The following is an 18,358-nucleotide window of genomic DNA, read 5'->3' as shown; positions in this document are numbered from 1 at the left end:
AGACCGGGTGCATCTTGCTGGGTGCACGGGGGCCCCTGGAGACCACCCCCCAGACATTTTAGCCTGTCTTCACAACTTTGTCCTCAAAGAAAAGATTCTACAGCGGGCCCGTAACCTCCAGTCGGTCCTCTTTCGAGGGCATGAACTTCAGCTCTTCCAGGATCTATCAGTGCGGACTTTGCAGAGACGGAGAGAGTTTAGGCCGATCACGGATCACTTGAGGGCACACAATGTGTCCTATGCGTGGGGCCGCCCGTTCCACCTGGTCTTCCGCTGGGAGGATCAGCTTCGGCAGGTGAAATCGGTTGCGGAGGCTGGCCGTGTCCTGGGCCTTGAGGACACAAGCCGAGAGGCGAGTGAGGGGGCGGCTCTGCCGGCGGGGGGCCCTCCTCGGTGGCGGAGAAGAAAGAAGAAAAGGAAGGTGCAACGCCAAACGGCCTTGGAGCTGAGATCAGAGAGAGAAGCCGCTTTGAGCAGCGTGGCGGCTGGCACCCGGGAGTACTGCAGGCCACAGTCGTCATAGTATGTTGACTTTTGCAGAGGGTCGGGGCGGCGTGGGCAATGGACCGAACTACTGACAGTGAGGAACATACTGCCCGTGGAGATTTTACCTCGCAAGGATGGATGATCGAGGACTTCTGTGTCATATGCACCTGTTGTGCTTTTTGTTTTTTTGCTGTTGGTTTTCCCCGCGATGTTGGTCTTCTGAGAAGGCATCCTCAGGCCTGCTTGCACTAGGCGGTCTAGATGATACTGTGGAGGGTAGTCCTAGGTTGTGGTTTTGTCTACCCGGCTTGCTTTCTTCAGTCTAGGCTATGACCATCAAATGTATAAGCTTAAATGTTAGGGGGTTAAATAACCCTACTAAGAGGCTAGCTATCCTCTCAGCTTTAGAGAGATCTGGGAGTCATGTATGCCTCCTGCAAGAAACGCACCTTGTCCTCAAGGATACCTCCCGTATGTGATCCAAGTGGTTTCCCAGGCAGTTTTGGTCCTCCCTGCCGACAAAGCATGCAGGGGTGGCGATACTTTTATCACGCACATTCCCTGGGGAAGTCATATCCAAATTGCATGAGGTCCCGGGGAGGCTCTTGGCCTTGCGGATCCGATTGGGGGGTCTCACTCTCACGGATTGCTTTCCTTTATGCACCCAATTCCCATCAGGAGGCCTTCTTGAGACAGCCTCTGGTGCCGATTTTGCAGTCCCCGGATGGGGCTGTATTGCTGGGAGGTGATTTTAATTTGGTGATGGATGGGGACCTGGATCGCTCAGGTCAACGGTATGGTCAGACTGGGTCCTTCTCGGATTCTGGGCGGCAGTGGCTCAAGGAGAGTGGGCTGGTGGATGTGTGGAGGAGCGCGCACCCCACGTTGAGGGACTTTTCCTTTTACTCACTTGCAACCAAAACATACGCTAGACTAGACCTTTTTCTGGTATCCCAGGAGCTTCTCCCCAGAGTTAGAGACCCGGCGATTGAGCCACGGGCCTTGTCGGATCATGCTCCGGTAACAATTGAGATCCACACGGACATGGAGAGGGTTGGCCCATCAGGATGGCGATTCGGAGACTCGATGCTACAGAACGGCGAAACGGTTGAGGCAATTCGAAGGGCAATAATAGATTACCTTAGCTTTAATGACAACGGGACAACAAGCATTGCAACACTGTGGGAGGCACTGAAGGCTGTCCTGAGGGGTGAGGTGATGTCGCTTTCTTCTAGGGATAACAAGGCGAGGATTCGACTTCTGGGGGGACTTGGAGCAGCGGGTGAGGGTGTTAGAGCGCTCACATAAACGCACCGGTGTTCCTAGAATATGGCGGGAGCTCGAGAAGGTTCGGAAGCAGCTGAGGAGGTTAGACTGGGATAGGGCAGAATATGCGGTAGTCCGACTCAAACACAAGTATTATGTGGGAAGCAATAAGGCCGGCAAGGTACTGGCGCATAGGTTGAGACCACAGCGCGCAGCGTCACTGATAAAAATGGTACGATTCTCTTCTGTGGCGGAGGCACGTACGAGCGACCAAATAGCGCAGGCCTTTGCAGAATTCTATCGAACTCTGTATATGGCCGAGAAGCCTGGTGGCGTAGCCCCAGAATCCTTCTTAGAGGACATTTCAATCACACCTATGTCGGCGACGGACTCTGCCTCGCTAGATCATCCTATAAGGGCTGAGGAGGTTATATCTGCGATTGCTCGCTTGCAGACCGGGAAGTCACCTGGCCTGATGGTTTTTCTGCACTTTTCTATAAATCCTTCTGTGCGGAACTGGTTCCCGTTCTTGTGTGACTCTTTAACTCTTTTCGGCAAACCGGTGTGCTTTCGCCTAGTATGTTAGATGCTACTATCGTCGTTATCCCGAAACCGGGGAAGGATCCAGAGGAATGCGCCTCGTACAGGCCGATCTCCCTCCTGAATATCAATGCCAAATTGTTTACTGGCGTACTGGCACACCGTCTCAATTATTATATGCCGGGCTTGTGGATCCCGACCAGTCGGGATTTATACTTCATAGACAGTGCAGCGATAATACCAAGCGATTGCTCCATCTCTTGGATAAAACTGAACGTTCCCGTAGGGCGGCGCTCTTCCTGTCTGTTGACGCGGAGAAAGCCTTCGATAGGGTTCACTGGCCATACCTGTTCAGGGTGCTCGAACGCTATGGACTGGGTCCAGGTTTTATAACCTGGATTCGGTGCATTTATCAAGAGCCTCGGGCAGCGGTCCGGGTTAATGGGACTCTTTCTTTGCCATTCATCATCCAAAGAGGTACCAGGCAGGGGTGTCCTCTTTCGCCCCTCCTGTTTGCGCTTTACATGGAGCCATTGGCACAGAGGCTCCGGGACAACCCTCAGATCACGGGCATGAGGTTCGGGGGGATGAACACCTCATCTCGCTATATGCGGACGACGTTATTTTTACTTTGGCGGAGCCCATGAACTCACTGCCGGCACTAATGGGTGTCATTGGGGAATTTGGACAAGTTTCGGGGTTCCGAATGAATATGCTTAAATCGCAGGCCCTGGGCAGGTTTATCCCTGCGGAGCACGAAAGGGACCTGAAGGCCCGTTTCCATTTTACATGGACCTCTTCGGGGCTCCCATATCTGGGGATAGAGCTGGGTGCTACGGTTGCCAGTACGGTAAAGTTGAACTATTCGAAACTAACGCGGGAGGTGCAGCGCGACCTGGAGTCATGGGGAGGCTTAAACTGTCCTAGCTTGGCAGGGTTGCGGCGGTGAAGATGACCATCCTACTGCGTATGCTTTATCTGTTCCAGGTGCTCCCGCTGGAACCTCCCCCGAGAACGATAGCGTCCCTCCAAACAGTGGTCTTAAGATTTATTTGGGAAGGGAAGGCGGCGCGGATATCACGGCAGGTTCTGTACTGTCCTAAGAGTGGGGGGGGCTGGCGGTCCCCTGCCTCCTTCAATACTTTCAGGCAGCACAGCTGCGCTTCCTTTTGGAATGGAACCAGCCAGCGTCGGAGAAGCATTGGTGCTTCATGGACCAAGCAGTGGCGGGCTCTCACATATGGAAGGAACCCTGGCTTAGGCGCCGTCACAGGGCGCAGGGGTTGTATATATCACCGATTACGGACGTTACAATGAGAGTGTGGGATCGGGTGGGTGCTACGGTTGCCAGTACGGTAAAGTTGAACTATTCGAAACTAACGCGGGAGGTGCAGCGCGACCTGGAGTCATGGGAGGCTTAAACTGTCCTGGCTGGGCAGGGTTTGCGGCGGTGAAGATGACCATCCTACTGCGTATGCTTTATCTGTTCCAGGTGCTCCCGCTGGAACCTCCCCCGAGAACGATAGCGTCCCTCCAAACAGTGGTCTTAAGATTTATTTGGGAAGGGAAGGCGGCGCGGATATCACGGCAGGTTCTGTACTGTCCTAAGAGGCAGGGGGGCTGGCGGCCCCCTGCCTCCTTCAATACTTTCAGGCAGCACAGCTGCGCTTCCTTTTGGAATGGAACCGGCCAGCGTCGGAGAAGCACTGGTGCTTCATGGACCAAGCAGTGGCGGGCTCTCACATATGGAAGGAACCCTGGCTTAGGCGCCGTCACAGGGCGCAGGGGTTGTATATATCACCGATTACGGACGTTACAATGAGAGTGTGGGATCGGGTGGCTGGCAGGGTGGGTTTGACGACTTTCCCGTCCCCAATGACCCCATTGGGCGCAAACCCTGATTTTGGCCCGGGCTTACAGCCGGAGGCGTTGCGTCGGTGGTATGAGGGGGGATGCAAAAGGGTAGGATATTCGATGAGCATGGGGTTATCCCCTTTGACCAATTGAGGGATCAGTATGGCCTGACTGAGGCCGATAGGATGATGTACTACCAATTGAGACACTGGGCACTGCTCCCGGCCAATAGGATATTAATCGACAGGCCGTTAACCCCATTTGAAAAATGGATTCTAATGAAAAAGGACGATAAGCGCGTGGTTTCAGAACTCTATGCCCTCCTGGGGGGAGAGACCCGTCCAACCAAGACTAGGGGTCAATTGAGATCGGAGAAGGAGCTAGGGAGGGAACTATCTGAGGATGAGTGGGAGAGTGTTTTTGATAGGGTGCACCACACAGCCTATAACACAGCAGGTACAGAGACAGCTTATAAAGTAGCCTCCTCCTGGTATTACACCCCTAACAGGATCCATGCTTGGAATCATGACAAATCTAGCAGCTGTTGGTGGGGGTGTGGGGGGGGCACGCTTGTGCACCTACTATGGCATTGCCCCAAGTTGCACAGGTATTGGAAGGACATCATAGACACCGTAGACAGGGCTTTTGATACCCAGATCCCTAGATTCCCTGCGTATATTTTGCTTGGTCTCCCCAACCCGCTCACTTTCCCCCTAAGATCTTTGAAGGGTCGGCAGACGGCCTTGGCCTTGAATGCTGCCGTACAACTTTTGCTATCAGTGTGGGGGACAGAGCAGATCCCGTCAACAGTCTCCTGGTTGCACAAGCTATGGTTTATCCTCTCCATGGAAAAGCTATCCCTGGTTTCACAGCAGCGGGGCGGGGACTTTAGGGAACTCTGGCAACCGTTTCTACGTATTTTATCTGGGGAGTTTTCAGAGTTGACATGCCCAACTTATCTGAGGGTTCTGAATTTGAATTGATTGCCGGGGAGGTTATCTTTGAAGAGAGGTTAATTCTGGACTTGCACTACATGGTATTAGAGCTTGAGATCGTTTGATTTATCTATAGCCAACTAGCTGCGGGGAAACATAGTTGTGTTAACTGTATAATCTTTTTCTTTTTCTTATTGTTTCGCATGGAATAAGCTAACGTTGTGCCTGGTCGCAATATAGTGATGTAGTACATATGCATGTGCGATGTTCTAAAATTGAAAACTTAATAAACAGATTTGATCTATAAACAGATCATCTATGTGTGAATTTTTTTTAATTGTGCCACAGCGATCTTTCTTTTCATTCTAACCTGCCTTCCAGAAACGTGTCCCCTTCTATGGTGTATACAACCTCGATTCCATACTTTTTCTTTTGATACTATAAATGTTCAATTAGGTTGATCAGCAGTAAATGTTTACATTTCTGTATCTATTTAAAGGTCTTCTACAAACTTCAAAATCCTGTAAATTGGTTTCATATTTTTATATGATCTCCACTTGGGTTGTGTATAAATTTGTGTCTTATCTTTGCTAGCACAGTTTGTGCTCATTTGGGGTGCTGGGGATCCCCTTGTTGCCCATACCTGCGAGTCACAGATATATTTTTGTTTTGTTAATAAACATTTTAAAAATTCTAATTGGCATATGGATATATTTCCTTTAACAAACCTGATACTTTATGCCAGGAAGGACCTCTGCTTTTCCAGAAATGGGAAACAGACTCTAAACTATGACCCCAGGTGCCGAAGGTAAGATGGAGGATTCTTCAGGGAAAGTTGGGTGGAGGGAGCCATGGAGTTTGACTTACCAATGAAATCAGACAGTGTTAGCATACTTTGGAATTTTATGTAATGTGAAGTGTGATTGTGTTTATTGACTATAAGCATTTGAAGAAGAAATGTGAAAAGTATCCATTTGGCAGGGGTCATTGGAAATAACCGATTTGTTTAATCACGGGGAGTACCAGGATACTAGGAGTCTGTGTGGAGTCCACAGTATTAAAGTATTAAGCTCTGGAAAGGGTGCATGTAGTCGCAAAGGTAAAGAAGTGACTACAACTTCTAGCACAGTTCCCACAGGAGGAATGTGTGAGTTATAGCTGATCCAGCTGCACCAGAACATCTGTGAGCCTGGGGGGAGCTGTGACGCAGAGTTTCAAAAGCAAGGGGCTCAGAAGACAAGCATGAAGAACTCTTGTACCTCCCTCCATGGAGACAGCAGAGGAAGAGCTGATAGTATCAATCTTATCCTTTACCCTTATACCCTCCCACCTCACCCAGACCACGGGTGAGCTGTGGCACAAGGCTGGCAGATCGCTTAATGTTTTTGTGAGGGATGGGGGCCAAGCGCCCCAGAAGTGGCATAAACCCCTATATCTAAAATGAAATGCAAACAGTTCTCACAGGAGGTGCAGGCACAAGGGCGCACCAAGATTCTGTAATGAGCTAGGGTGCAACTGCCATGCATCACTTCTCCACAACTCTGCCACTTAATTTCTTCAATTTTATATTTTTCTGCATTCAGCGCACAATGTCAAATGTATTGTAGGGAAGTCTTGGGCTTGCAGAATTCCAGCACAAGATATTTAAATATGTGAGCACCAAGAAAGAGCCTGAAAGCATTGATCTCCAACTGTTTGTAGTTTTGCACTTATCAACCACTCAGCAATATAATGATTGATCTGAAAGCACCAAGGGACCATTGAGTGGATGTAAACTATATGAATTGTGATTAAATACAGTATAGCATCACATAATGTAACATACCACAACCTTGAATGAACATAATTTGAAGCTGTTTTAGCTAGTTTAAAAAGAGTGAATTAAGTTATATATTAATACAAAACAATGAAATGTCATGAACTTATGAAAGCCTAAGCAGGAACAGATCGAGGAGATGTCTCTTAAGTCATATTTTTAAATATATGAAGAACTGGAGGCAGACGAACAGCCAGAAGTGGCTCGTTCCATGTTTAAGGGCCTAGCATGGAAGGACCAAAAACGAGCAGAGCACAAGAGGTAGGATCAGAAGACCTAGATCCCTCAGAAGCAGCGCACAATCAGGGTTCTTGGTGTCAGTTTATCAAGGCACCTTTCAGAAGTATAACACTGGTGCAATGTGCGCCAGTGTAAACAAGGAAAACGTGACCCCTGATTCCTGGCTCAGTACTAAAGGACAACAATAATCAGGATTTATTGGCTCCATCATGCTTCTCTGTCCCAATACAACTACACCAACTGCACCATTGATACCTACGCCCTTGGTTCCTTGTAACCACACCACATGGCACTGCACCAAAACTAAGGGCCAGATTTAGAGATTGGCAGAGGGAGTTCTCCATCACAAATGTGACGGATATCCCTTCCAGTATAGCCTTTGAACATTGTAATACGGCGGGCAGAATATCCGTCACATTTGAGACGGACTACCCATCCGCCAGACTCTAAATCAGGCCCTTACTTGGCTGAAACCATCAGAGAAAATCCAAGATACAAGCATGCATAGAGTTGTTACTGTGTTTTTGGAAGAACGAAAGGATCAGGTTGCAGCATTTTCCTCTAAGTCTCTAATGAACACTGGAATTAAATACAGTTTTATGGTGTGGGTATTCCTTCCCTATGTGTGGACAACTGAAACTTTTGCTACACGTATTTGTGGTGTGGAATAAAGGTGAAGATGCCATTGTAAACCTAATATGTAATTTAAAAAAAACAAAGGGCTCTGCCAATGTTATTCAAAGATTGACTATGTGGTCCCTGGGTTTGCCAAAAGTACACTTGTGATTAAAATATTTTTAAAGGATCAGAAGTGAAAGTGTTGTTTGTCACGCTTGCCACAGGATGACTAGGAAAACTTGGATTCAAAGAGGAAGAAAAGAATATGTAGCAGCAAGAGTTGTACCCGACTCTAGTTCGAGATCCACATTGGAAAGTGAGTGGATAACAATAGGGGAGTATAATCAACCACTAATCATAGTTATAAAACAGTACCTAAGTGGATGAAAGGTGGAGATGCTGGTCAACTATCAGCCATAGAGACAGAGATGAAAATTAACCTGCTGGATATGTAGGACTAGAAATGATCTGCATCCACTAGTAGGGGAATCATCTTTCAGATATGTGTGGTGCTATGGTCAAATTATTTATTTTTATTTCATGATTTGGAACTCCGAAGAGGTCCACATTAAAAACAAAACTTACAATACACAAAAGCATGAGGATCAGGAGATATTACATGCAAAATACAATATTGAAAAACTACAATGAATCATTTAATCAAATCAATATAAGTTTAAAAACACTTTAAAAAAATTAAAAACTCGAAAGAAGAACGTTTCATTAGGGGGTTATACACTAAATACCCCCTAATGAAAGCCCCTCCTGATGTTTTTGCATTACATTTAAAAAATAGAGGTTTTAACTACGTTCTACATATTAACAGCAGAGCCAGGCAAACAAATAAAACATGTTTTAAATCTTGAATATCTAATTGACATAGGTCACATATATTGAAAGTGCTGTACCATTTTGAGGTTAAAATCTGTAATGGAAGCATATCCAATCTTAATAAGATGTAGAAGAGCCTCATCCCATGAGGCAGGTTCCACTCTAGGTAAGGTTGAACTCTTTTTATCACAGCAGAATTAGTCAAAAATTCATATCTTCTCTCTTGGTTGCACAGGCTTAAGTCCAAATGATGACTTTTGTTTAAAGAAACATGTTTTGAATACATTTTCAGCTGTGCAGATGATAAAAGAAAGTATTACATTTACATCTAGCTCCAGATGCTCTAAAGCAAACTTAAAATTGCTAAAAAACAACAATTTCTCTCTTATCGTAACAAAACCTCTTTATATATAAGGTGCCTCAATGAGATACCTAATTTTGAGTAAGACAATAGGCCCATTGTGTTAGACCTGACAGCCTTGGGGTGGTCATACCCCAATTTTTTGCCTGTCTCCCTCCGCTTTTCTGACACTTTTTTTGCTGGGTTTAGGACTCTACGCACTTTACCACTGCTAACCATTGGTTAAATGCATATACTCTCTCCCTGAAACATTATAACAGTGGTTCATTCCAAACTGTCAAGAGGAACTGCCTGGCTGCCGAAAGGACTCATCTGGACTGCTTTGCTGAGAAGGACTGCTGCCTTGCTGTTGCCCTGTTGCCTTGCTGACCTCTGACTTTGCTGAGAAGTGCTCTCCAAGGGCTTGGATTGAGCTTGTCTTCTGTTTTCTGAAGTCTCAGGGCCAAAAAGTTTTCATCTCTCCTTGAAAGTCCTTGTGTGATGAAAATTGAAGCACAGCCTGCCTGAAACAATGCACATCCTGCCTTGCGACCGTGAAACTGGCGCACAGGTGAACCGGAATGTCGAAGCTCGACTTCCCAAATGGAAATTCGACGCAGCGTCTGCCTTGCGACAGAAAATTAGACTCACCACCCTACTGGATTGACACACAGCTGAACCAGAACGACACAACCGATTCCCTGAGTGGAAAATTGATGCAGCGCCTGCTGTGTGACAGAAAATTTTACGCATCGCCCTACCCGATCGACGCAATGCCTGTAACTTCTTCCGGCGCGCCCAGGATTTCCCTGCATCGTCCCTGGGTGTCAAAAAGATCCCCGCATCAGAGTGAGGAACCAAGACTGCATGCCGAAAAATGACGCATGCCCATTGTAGCATGGAAAGAAATGACGCATTGTCTGTGCTGCATTGTAAAATCTGACGCACACCATATTTTTCCACGCATCTCCTCCTCTGCAGTCTCCGTGTATGTTACTTTTGATGCACACCAGGTACTTTGTGTGATCAAGGGACAACTGTTGATTTCTAAGATTTAAGAATCTTTTTACTCTTGCAAAAGTGATATTTCAACTTGTGCTTATTGAATCTTTATCGTTTTGACCTTATTTTATTCAGATAAATATCATCTATTTTTCTAATCCTGTGTGGTGTATTTATGTGGTGTTTTCACTGTGTTACTTTATGATTTATTGCACAAATACTTTACACACTGGAAGTAGTCCTCCATCAATATCTTTAATATATGCATAAATAAATTGTACCAAAAAGGAACATGATTAGATAGAATGTGGAGAACATGATCAGTAAATGGTGATTTTGATAAAAAGGAACTTATGTGCAAAGCGATTAATAAAGCTCTACCTTTCTGGCAACTTAAAGATGATTGGGCTAAGGTAAATAACTTCTTAATGTCAGAATATTTGATAGTGCCCTCCAAGCTTTATAACAGATGAAATTTAACATTGTGCACTGGCTGTACACTGTATTGGGATAGTGCCGATTTTGTTGGCGCCCTTGATGGAGAGTCTGACGCAACAATCACTTTCTATGGGAAGCCACTCCCATGCTGTTACTTGCTTAGTCTAAAAATTGTGTAAACTGTACAGGCTGATTACATGCAAACATCCAACGCAGGGAAGTGAACACTATGGATTGATTAAAGGTCATTCTGAACACGGACAATCACATAGTATTGTTGGTGACGTCCAATGTGACCTTTCAAGCAATTCTCCCCTTCTAGCCTGGGGACATGTGTCAGGATCCAAGGAAGGAAATGCCCCTGAAGTTTGCAGTGCAAAGCAGAGGACGAGTGCTGTACTGAATGAGGACAGAGATGACAAAGGTATTAGCAGTAAGAATGCCCAACACAGTTGAGGGGAAGAAAGTTTCCAACCATACTCCAGAGACGGTGAGCTGGTACATTCATGCCTACTGATGGACCGTCTTTCATGGTGCAATAATCCCGTCCATACCACTGGTTGGTGCCCTATTGTGTTATACGGTATTGTTTATGAGTGCTAAATTCACTGTAACTTTGGTGCTCTAATTCTCTATAAAGAAACAGAATGGACTGATTTTTGCTTGGTGGTGCCTTGCTGCGTCTTTGACTGGAGAATAAAAGCACCACGCCCAACCTTTGGAATGTTAGCCTCAGGCAGGATGTGAGGGTGACATGTGGGAAGTGATTATATTGCAGCGTCATGGCTCTTGTTCCACATGCTGAAAGACTACTCATTCCATTACAATAAAATGATTGTAAGTTTTTGGTGTTGCTATTTTATAATTTTCCATACTTTTTTTTACTGTCCTTCAATCGCAGAGAAAGCCAGTGATGTGAGCATATGTTGGTCCGCAGTCCCCTCATCTTCACTTTATGCCTTTTTTTAGACATTGTGTCAAATTCACCTGTGATCTGTATTTACTTAACACAATGTACTATTCATCTGACAGAATGGTATAAACCACTATCCTCTGGTGCTAGAGAGGATTGAGAAAAATAAAGTAACCTAGTCAGTTGCTTAATTGCACTATGTATGACCAGGAAACCTTGGTTCAAATCCTGGCTCCCTCACATGACAAAATTGTGTGATTTAAGTCAAATCAAGTTACTTCATTTGCCTAGTTTACTTGAAAGTGACATTTGAGAGAACATCCAAGGTATTCAGTTCAAGATGGATCTTGTGTAAAAAACCTCACTGCTTCAATAGCCTGTAATGTTCCTCCATCATACAAATGATATTGGCCATGGCATAAGGGATACCTGAAAATGTATATGCTTTGTTCACTCACAGCTTTGTCAGGATGGAGGGTTAATACATTTTTTAACGTTCATGTTTAGAAATAAATGTCAATACAGTGCTGTGATCTAATATATTACATTGCAACATTTCCCTGTGTTAAAGTAACACTTTCTACACTTTAAAGCTTGTATCATGTTCTTATATTTTGTTTGTTGTGTAATTTGTATTCCAGTCGGCTCGCAGTGCTTAAAAGGGGCAGGATGTGGGTGGCGCGACAGGGAAGGGAAGAGGGGACAGGAGTAGGGGGGAGCATAGGGGGTACATTTAATTATTTAAAAAAAAAAAATTCAAACTTAACTGATCCGCCGACCCGCACGCCTCTCCTTTTCAGCGTCACTGCAGGTACAGGCTTCCAGCCTGCCCTGCGCCAATCCTGACGCTGATTGGCTGGGAGTGCCCAGCCAGGGCGCTCCCAGGGAGACTGGGAGCCTGTGCAGGCTCTCTCCAGCCCGCTAACACAGTTGCCGTGCTGGAGACAGCATACTGCGCATGTGTGTTTGGTCGGTCCAAGACGGCCGGCCAAACACACATGTGCCGTGAGGGGGAGTGCTGAGCACTAACCCTCAGGGCACCTCACGCCCAGGGCCCCGCCCCTTTCAGAACAAAAGGATAATAAACATAGTCCCATCTGCTCTTGACTTCTTTCTGGTCTTTAATTTTCTGTATGGTGGTTGGGCTCCCAGTTCTGAAATTAATATAGAGTCCCTGACACAATCTAATGCAGCAGTCAGGCCTTCTTGGTGCTGTGAGACTATAGATAAGTTCTGGCTACCTCACATTCTGACATTTGGTGTGAAAGGTGTGAGACTGTCACCCAGGTCATCTGCACTGCCTCATTAATATGTTTAGGTTTGATATCTAGTGGAGGGTCAGGAAAGCAAGATGTGTTTGTTTGGTCAACTTACCTAAACTAGCACAAGGTGAAAAAAGTAATTCACCTTAATGATTCCCAAACTGTTTGACATGCATATTAAAATGTTGAGAAAAATCATAAAAATGTGGAAACTTGGCATAAAACAGGTCATCTCTTCATTCTGTGTCAGCTCCTGACTGTGGTAATTGATGGGTGGTATGTAAAAATATTGTGCCTGCTCCCTACTGTAATACGTCGTGTGTGTAAAGTTAACATTGTTTTGCCTGTATTTCACTTCTTTGAGTAAAGGGTTCCTGTGTCTGTATTTCACTGCAGTAGGTGTAAGGCCTGCTCCGACCGTCACGTGGCTACTCTACGCTGCAGTGAGTGGAGGGCGACGTGCCATCATTGACCTGACTGCATTGACAGAGGGTGGGAAGTAACTACAAGCTGCATGTTTCTGAGTGCAGTGAGTGAGGAGTGTGCTCTCGTCATTGCCTATCTCCTCTTCAGATAAAGTCTAGCCCGCATATCGTCACTGCAGGCCTGATATCTGCAGTATGCAGCGAAGGAAGATTTATTATGACATCATGTTCACCCTTTTCACTGCAGTGAATAAAGTAGTTGAGGTCATCATTACGTGCTGACACTTGGAGGGATTGTGGCACGATACCATCATACTGGACTACTTTTAGGGAAGGGTGAGATTACATTACTGTGGCTGCTGCCAAGTGCTGGAATTCCCTCCCTATCAATATCAGGGCTGAAACATGTTATTTAGGGTTTAGGACGTTGATTAAAACTTGGCTCTTTCCTAACTAATCTTTTCTTTTTGTTTTTCTATGGGTTGGGTTTTCTTTATGAGTGTAGTGACGTTTTTTACCTATGTTAGCGCTTCGATGCTCTTTGTGAGCCGGAATGCGCTTTATAAATATATCTACATACATACATACATACATTGTATTACAGAGTGGGTGACGTCATCATTGTGAATCGGCTCCAGACTGAGGTTAGGGAAGTGTGTGATGTAATCATGTTTATTGGCTGCATACTGAGGTTAGGGAATTTTGCAGTTATTCATTGTGCATCGATTCTGGACCGCAGTTTTATGAAGTGTGTGATGTCATCATTGTGCATCCACCATAGTCAGTATGCTGTTATGTTACGTCATTATTGCTTACCGACACGTGCCTTCAGCTAGTTGAGGGCGCAATGTCTTTTCCCTATGTCTGTTCTTAAAGACGCGATCTCTGCTTTCTCCGTGAATGGGGGTTTCATTTCCTTGTTGGGCGCCTGGCCTCGTCTCTGGCCTCGCACTCGTTCTTCCGGCCTGCTGTCCAGGGCTGGTCCCGGGTGAGCCTGGTGCTTCTGCGCGCAACAGACGAGTGATGATGAGGCCAGAAATTGTTCCCCTTAGCACAGCACTTTTACTTGTCAAGCATGACTTTTCCACCTGAATATTGTTATCCTTTGTGCCAAGTTGTCTGTTTCACGGAAGATGTTTAATTATTTACCAAATGTTCAGCCTCTGAAGCACACTCTCGGAAGGGTCAAGGGGTCAGAACAGTATTTCTGGAAATATTGACGTGAGCCTCAGCCCCCCTCATTTTCTCACGCAAGGCTTTCAAAGCACCTCATCCATCACAACGGTGTCAGCCAAGTCCACATCTCTCCGGGGTGACGCTCTCTGTACTAAGAATCGACGAGTTGTGAGGCGCTGTGCTTTACACATCCCACTGACTCACTCTCTCATAATTAGGTGGATCGTCTACGTTCAGTCGTATCAGACAAAGTAATACTGTGTAAAACAGGAAACTTACCTGAGTTTATACCAAAGCAAAAGAGTATGTATGTATATATATATATATATATATATATATATATATGGCACATATGTCACTTCTATAGAGCAAACCTAGAAAAAAATGAAGCGGAGAGCTGTACATGGTCAAAGGCAAGCTTAAAGCCAACGATTAATAGGAGGGGAAGTTGAGTTATGGACGGTTAACGCATTGTGATGTAGTGCTCTTTAAAGAGGTGAGTTTTCAACTCTTTCCTAAATTGGAACATCGTTGAGGCGGTCCTGATGGATATAGAGATGTTCTTTCAGATCCTGGGTGCATAGACTGAAAATATCTGTTGTTCTGTTTTGTCTTTTTTACACTTAGGCCCTCATTATGACTTTGGCAGTCTTTTTCCAAGACCGCCAAAGCCGCCACTGGACCGCCAGTGCTGGCAGTCTGCAGACCGCCATATTAGAACTGCTGGCAGCTTTCTGCCATTCTTTAGGCCAATGGTGCAGAGGAGGTTCCACCGCTGGCCCCGTCCCGCCCCGCCAAAAGAACTCCGCCAGCCATATTACGACCTGTAATAAAGCCTGACAGTTTACTTATAGCGGGGCGCTGCCAGTGGTGGGAGCATCAGGTCCAGTCCCCTCAGGGAGGAGCACCTCGTCGGATGAGGTAAGTGTCGTCAGAAAGGGTGGGGTGAGGTGTGTGCATGGATGTGTGTGTGTGTGTGTGTGTGTGTATGCGTGTATGACTGGGGGAAAGGGGGGAGTGTTTGTGCGTGCATGTGTGTCTGTAAATGTGGTGATGGCGATGCATGTGTGGGTGAAAGTTAATGCTGGGTCGGGGTACGTGTAGACAGGGGTGGGGGTTGTGTGTATGTATGTTGAGGAAAGGAGGGGGTGGGGGATGGAGTGTGTATGCGTGTCAATGGGGTGAATGTAGTGAGTGCGTATGTGAGTGGGGGTGTTGTGCGTGTATGTGTGTATGGATTTGAGGGGGTGTTCTGTGTGTATGTGCGTGTGAGTGTAAGGGTGTTGTAAGTGAGTGAGTGTCAGGGTGTGCATGTTTGTGGGTGCGTATATGCGGGGGTGGGGGATTAGTACGGGGATTGGGGTGGGGAGTAAGTACATGTATTCCAGATGGTTAGTACAGGGATCGGGGTGGGGAGTAGGTACGTGTATGTGGGGGTGCCGGGGTCACTAATAGGAGCGAGGGGTGAGGGGGTTACTGGGGAGCATGGGAATGTTGTAAGGGAAGGGGGTGGGGGCTCTTGGGTGGATGTGGGTGGGGGAGTCATCTACCAGTGACAGGAATGCAAATTCCTGTCACTGGTAGCCAATCCACCTGGAATTTCCTGGCCGTGCTACCGCCACGAAATCCCTGGCGGAAAGGGGACTCGTAATACTGCCAGCGGTTTTTGGTGGACCGCCGGATTGGAGATGCTTATCTCCGGCCCGGCGGTCCGATCGCCCTGGCGGTAGGAACAGGAAAGTGGCGGTTTGGCACTGGCCAAACCGCCACTCGTAATATGGCGGTCCACACCGCCAGCCCGTCTGCGGTGGGACCGCCACCACAAGTCTGGCAGTCAGAAAACCGCCAGACTCGTAATGAGGGCCTTAGTCTGCTGTCCTGGCAGCGGGTGTGCAGAGAACCACCAGAGATGGTGACCTTGTCTGCATAATAAGGTTGGTGCAGATTGTAATAGCGTTATGCTATGTTATGGTATTTTTATGTTGTGTTATGTTACTGGTTTTATTAAGCTTCCTGCTAACTATTCAGCTGTACTAGCGCTAGGAAAGGCAGACTAAAAAAAACAGATTTTACTCATTAGACTTAAAGCCTCTTCTTAAATGCTTTCCTAAACTGCAACAGATTCCGTTGGTTACATAAAGGTAATGGGAGGACATTCCACAATCTGGCAGCCACAATCAAAAAAGCTTTGCTACCTATTCTTGTATGGGAAGACATAGGTACATGCAAGAGAAAGCCATCGGAAGATCATAGAGGACGACTCGGAACATAACATGTAAACTTATCATTAAGTCAGGCCTGTCTCATAGTAGGCTTGCTGGACACGGCAGAGTGCCTTAAACGTGATCCACTTTTCCACTGGTAGCTAGTGCTAAGCATCTAGTGCCGCTGATGGCGAAGAGCACCAAAGCCGGGCCTGGGCAGGATTAGCTGCCACGTTTTGTATTCTCTGTAATGTTTTTCAGGCCCCCAGCAGATGCACCCAGAAGATAGTGTCAGCTGGCAAAGGGAGGCAATGGAGTTCCATTAGGATGGGAATGATGTGGTCATATTTCTTCAGGTCCTGGATGAGTTGTGCTGTAGGCTGTAGGAGGACCCTAAAGGCAGCCAGTGTGAATTCTGGGGGGACATAAAGTACAAGGACTTGAACAGCAGTTCTGAAGTCGCTTTCTAGAAGAAATATTTGACTTTCTTTAGAAGAGAGAGATGGTATTTTTTTGCAATGTGTTCCTTGAAGAAGAAGTTGTTGTCCAGGATGAATCCAAGTCATTTGGGATTCTGTGGGAGTTGGGGATTGATATTGTCAAGGTTCATGTCATTGAGCCAGGTTTGTACTGCATCTTGTTTGTTGCTCTTGGCAAATAATAAGAATTCTGCCTTGGTTAGGTGAAGCTTCACATAGGCACTGGGCATCCAGTCTGGATGATGTGCAGGCAGTGTTTGATGCATTCGATGTCGGAAGCAGAAGAGAATTTCAAGTAGAGTTGTGTGTCATCAGCATATTGGTAAATCGTGATACTATTATCTGTGAGTGGAGCACCAAGCTGCTGCATGTAAAGGCTGAAATTGACAGGAGACACTGTGAAGCCCTCAGGCTCTCCACATGCCATATGGATCTGTAAGATGTGGAGATGCCCATGTGAACAAACTGGCGTCTGTTGTAAAGGGAGGAGGAAAACCTGTGAAGGACACGGTGGAATAGCTTGATGCAGTGCTTAATTTTCTTGAATTGTGTTCTGCCTGTGTCGGTGGCTTCAGTGATGGTGTAGTACTTTGCCTCCATTTTCTATCCTGCCTGCAACTGGAATGTTTATTGTCAGCAAGATCTTTAGAATTCAAGGTGCTGAGGGCAGAGGTCAGTCCAGTCCAAGTGTTTGGGTGATTTGCATTGGATTGTGATGGTGAGAAGACAAGATCGAAGATGTGGCATTTGAGGTGTGGTGTTTGTGTGAAGTGATGTACTACAGTGATCCTGTTTTATTGACATGCTTTAATAGACACATACTCACGCCTAGATCCATTGGACACAAAAAAAGATGATGGGAAGAATGCTTGCAATAAGTCTGATCATCAACAATCACTTGGGGTGGTATTCTAACCCACTGTTCTTTTGATCACCATGGCAGCTCAGTTTGGGCCCAGCCATATGCAAATTAGTCTTGACCCTGCTCCAATAGAAGCAGCCCAGTCTGTTATGCCAGGCCAGGTCCTCCCTGAACAGAACACAAGTAACCCAAGACTGGTACAAAGTATTTATTAATCAGTATTAATTGATTAATATATTAATTATGTACATTTGTAAATTGATAATAATTTATTTGAATTTGTAATACCTGCTAAATATATATATTTTTTTGGATTGTGGATGTGGAAGGGTAAATCTGCCCCCTTTTAAACGGGCACTTTTTACAGTGTTTGTTGGATTGAAGTTAGGATAGTAAATCTGACACCCACCAATATATGCATTTTTGCCAGTGTTTTTTTGAGCTGGAGTTAGAATAGTAAGTATGACCCCCTGGAAATATATGCACTTTACCTGTTTGTAGTTGAAACAAGAAATGTGACCACCCCATCCCTAATGCTTGTTGGACTGGTTAGAGTAGTAAATCCGCCTTTCTAAATCCCTAAATATATGTACTTTCCTCTATTTTCTTTGGACTCAAGCTAGAACTGTAAGTCTGACTCCGCCCTCTGAATATATACACTTTCCTAGGTA

Source organism: Pleurodeles waltl, chromosome 7 (assembly GCF_031143425.1).
Source record: "Pleurodeles waltl isolate 20211129_DDA chromosome 7, aPleWal1.hap1.20221129, whole genome shotgun sequence".
In the NCBI taxonomy this organism is placed as follows: domain Eukaryota; kingdom Metazoa; phylum Chordata; class Amphibia; order Caudata; family Salamandridae; genus Pleurodeles; species Pleurodeles waltl.
The sequence above is the reverse complement of the archived record's forward strand: the minus strand, read 5'-3'. Positions refer to the sequence as shown.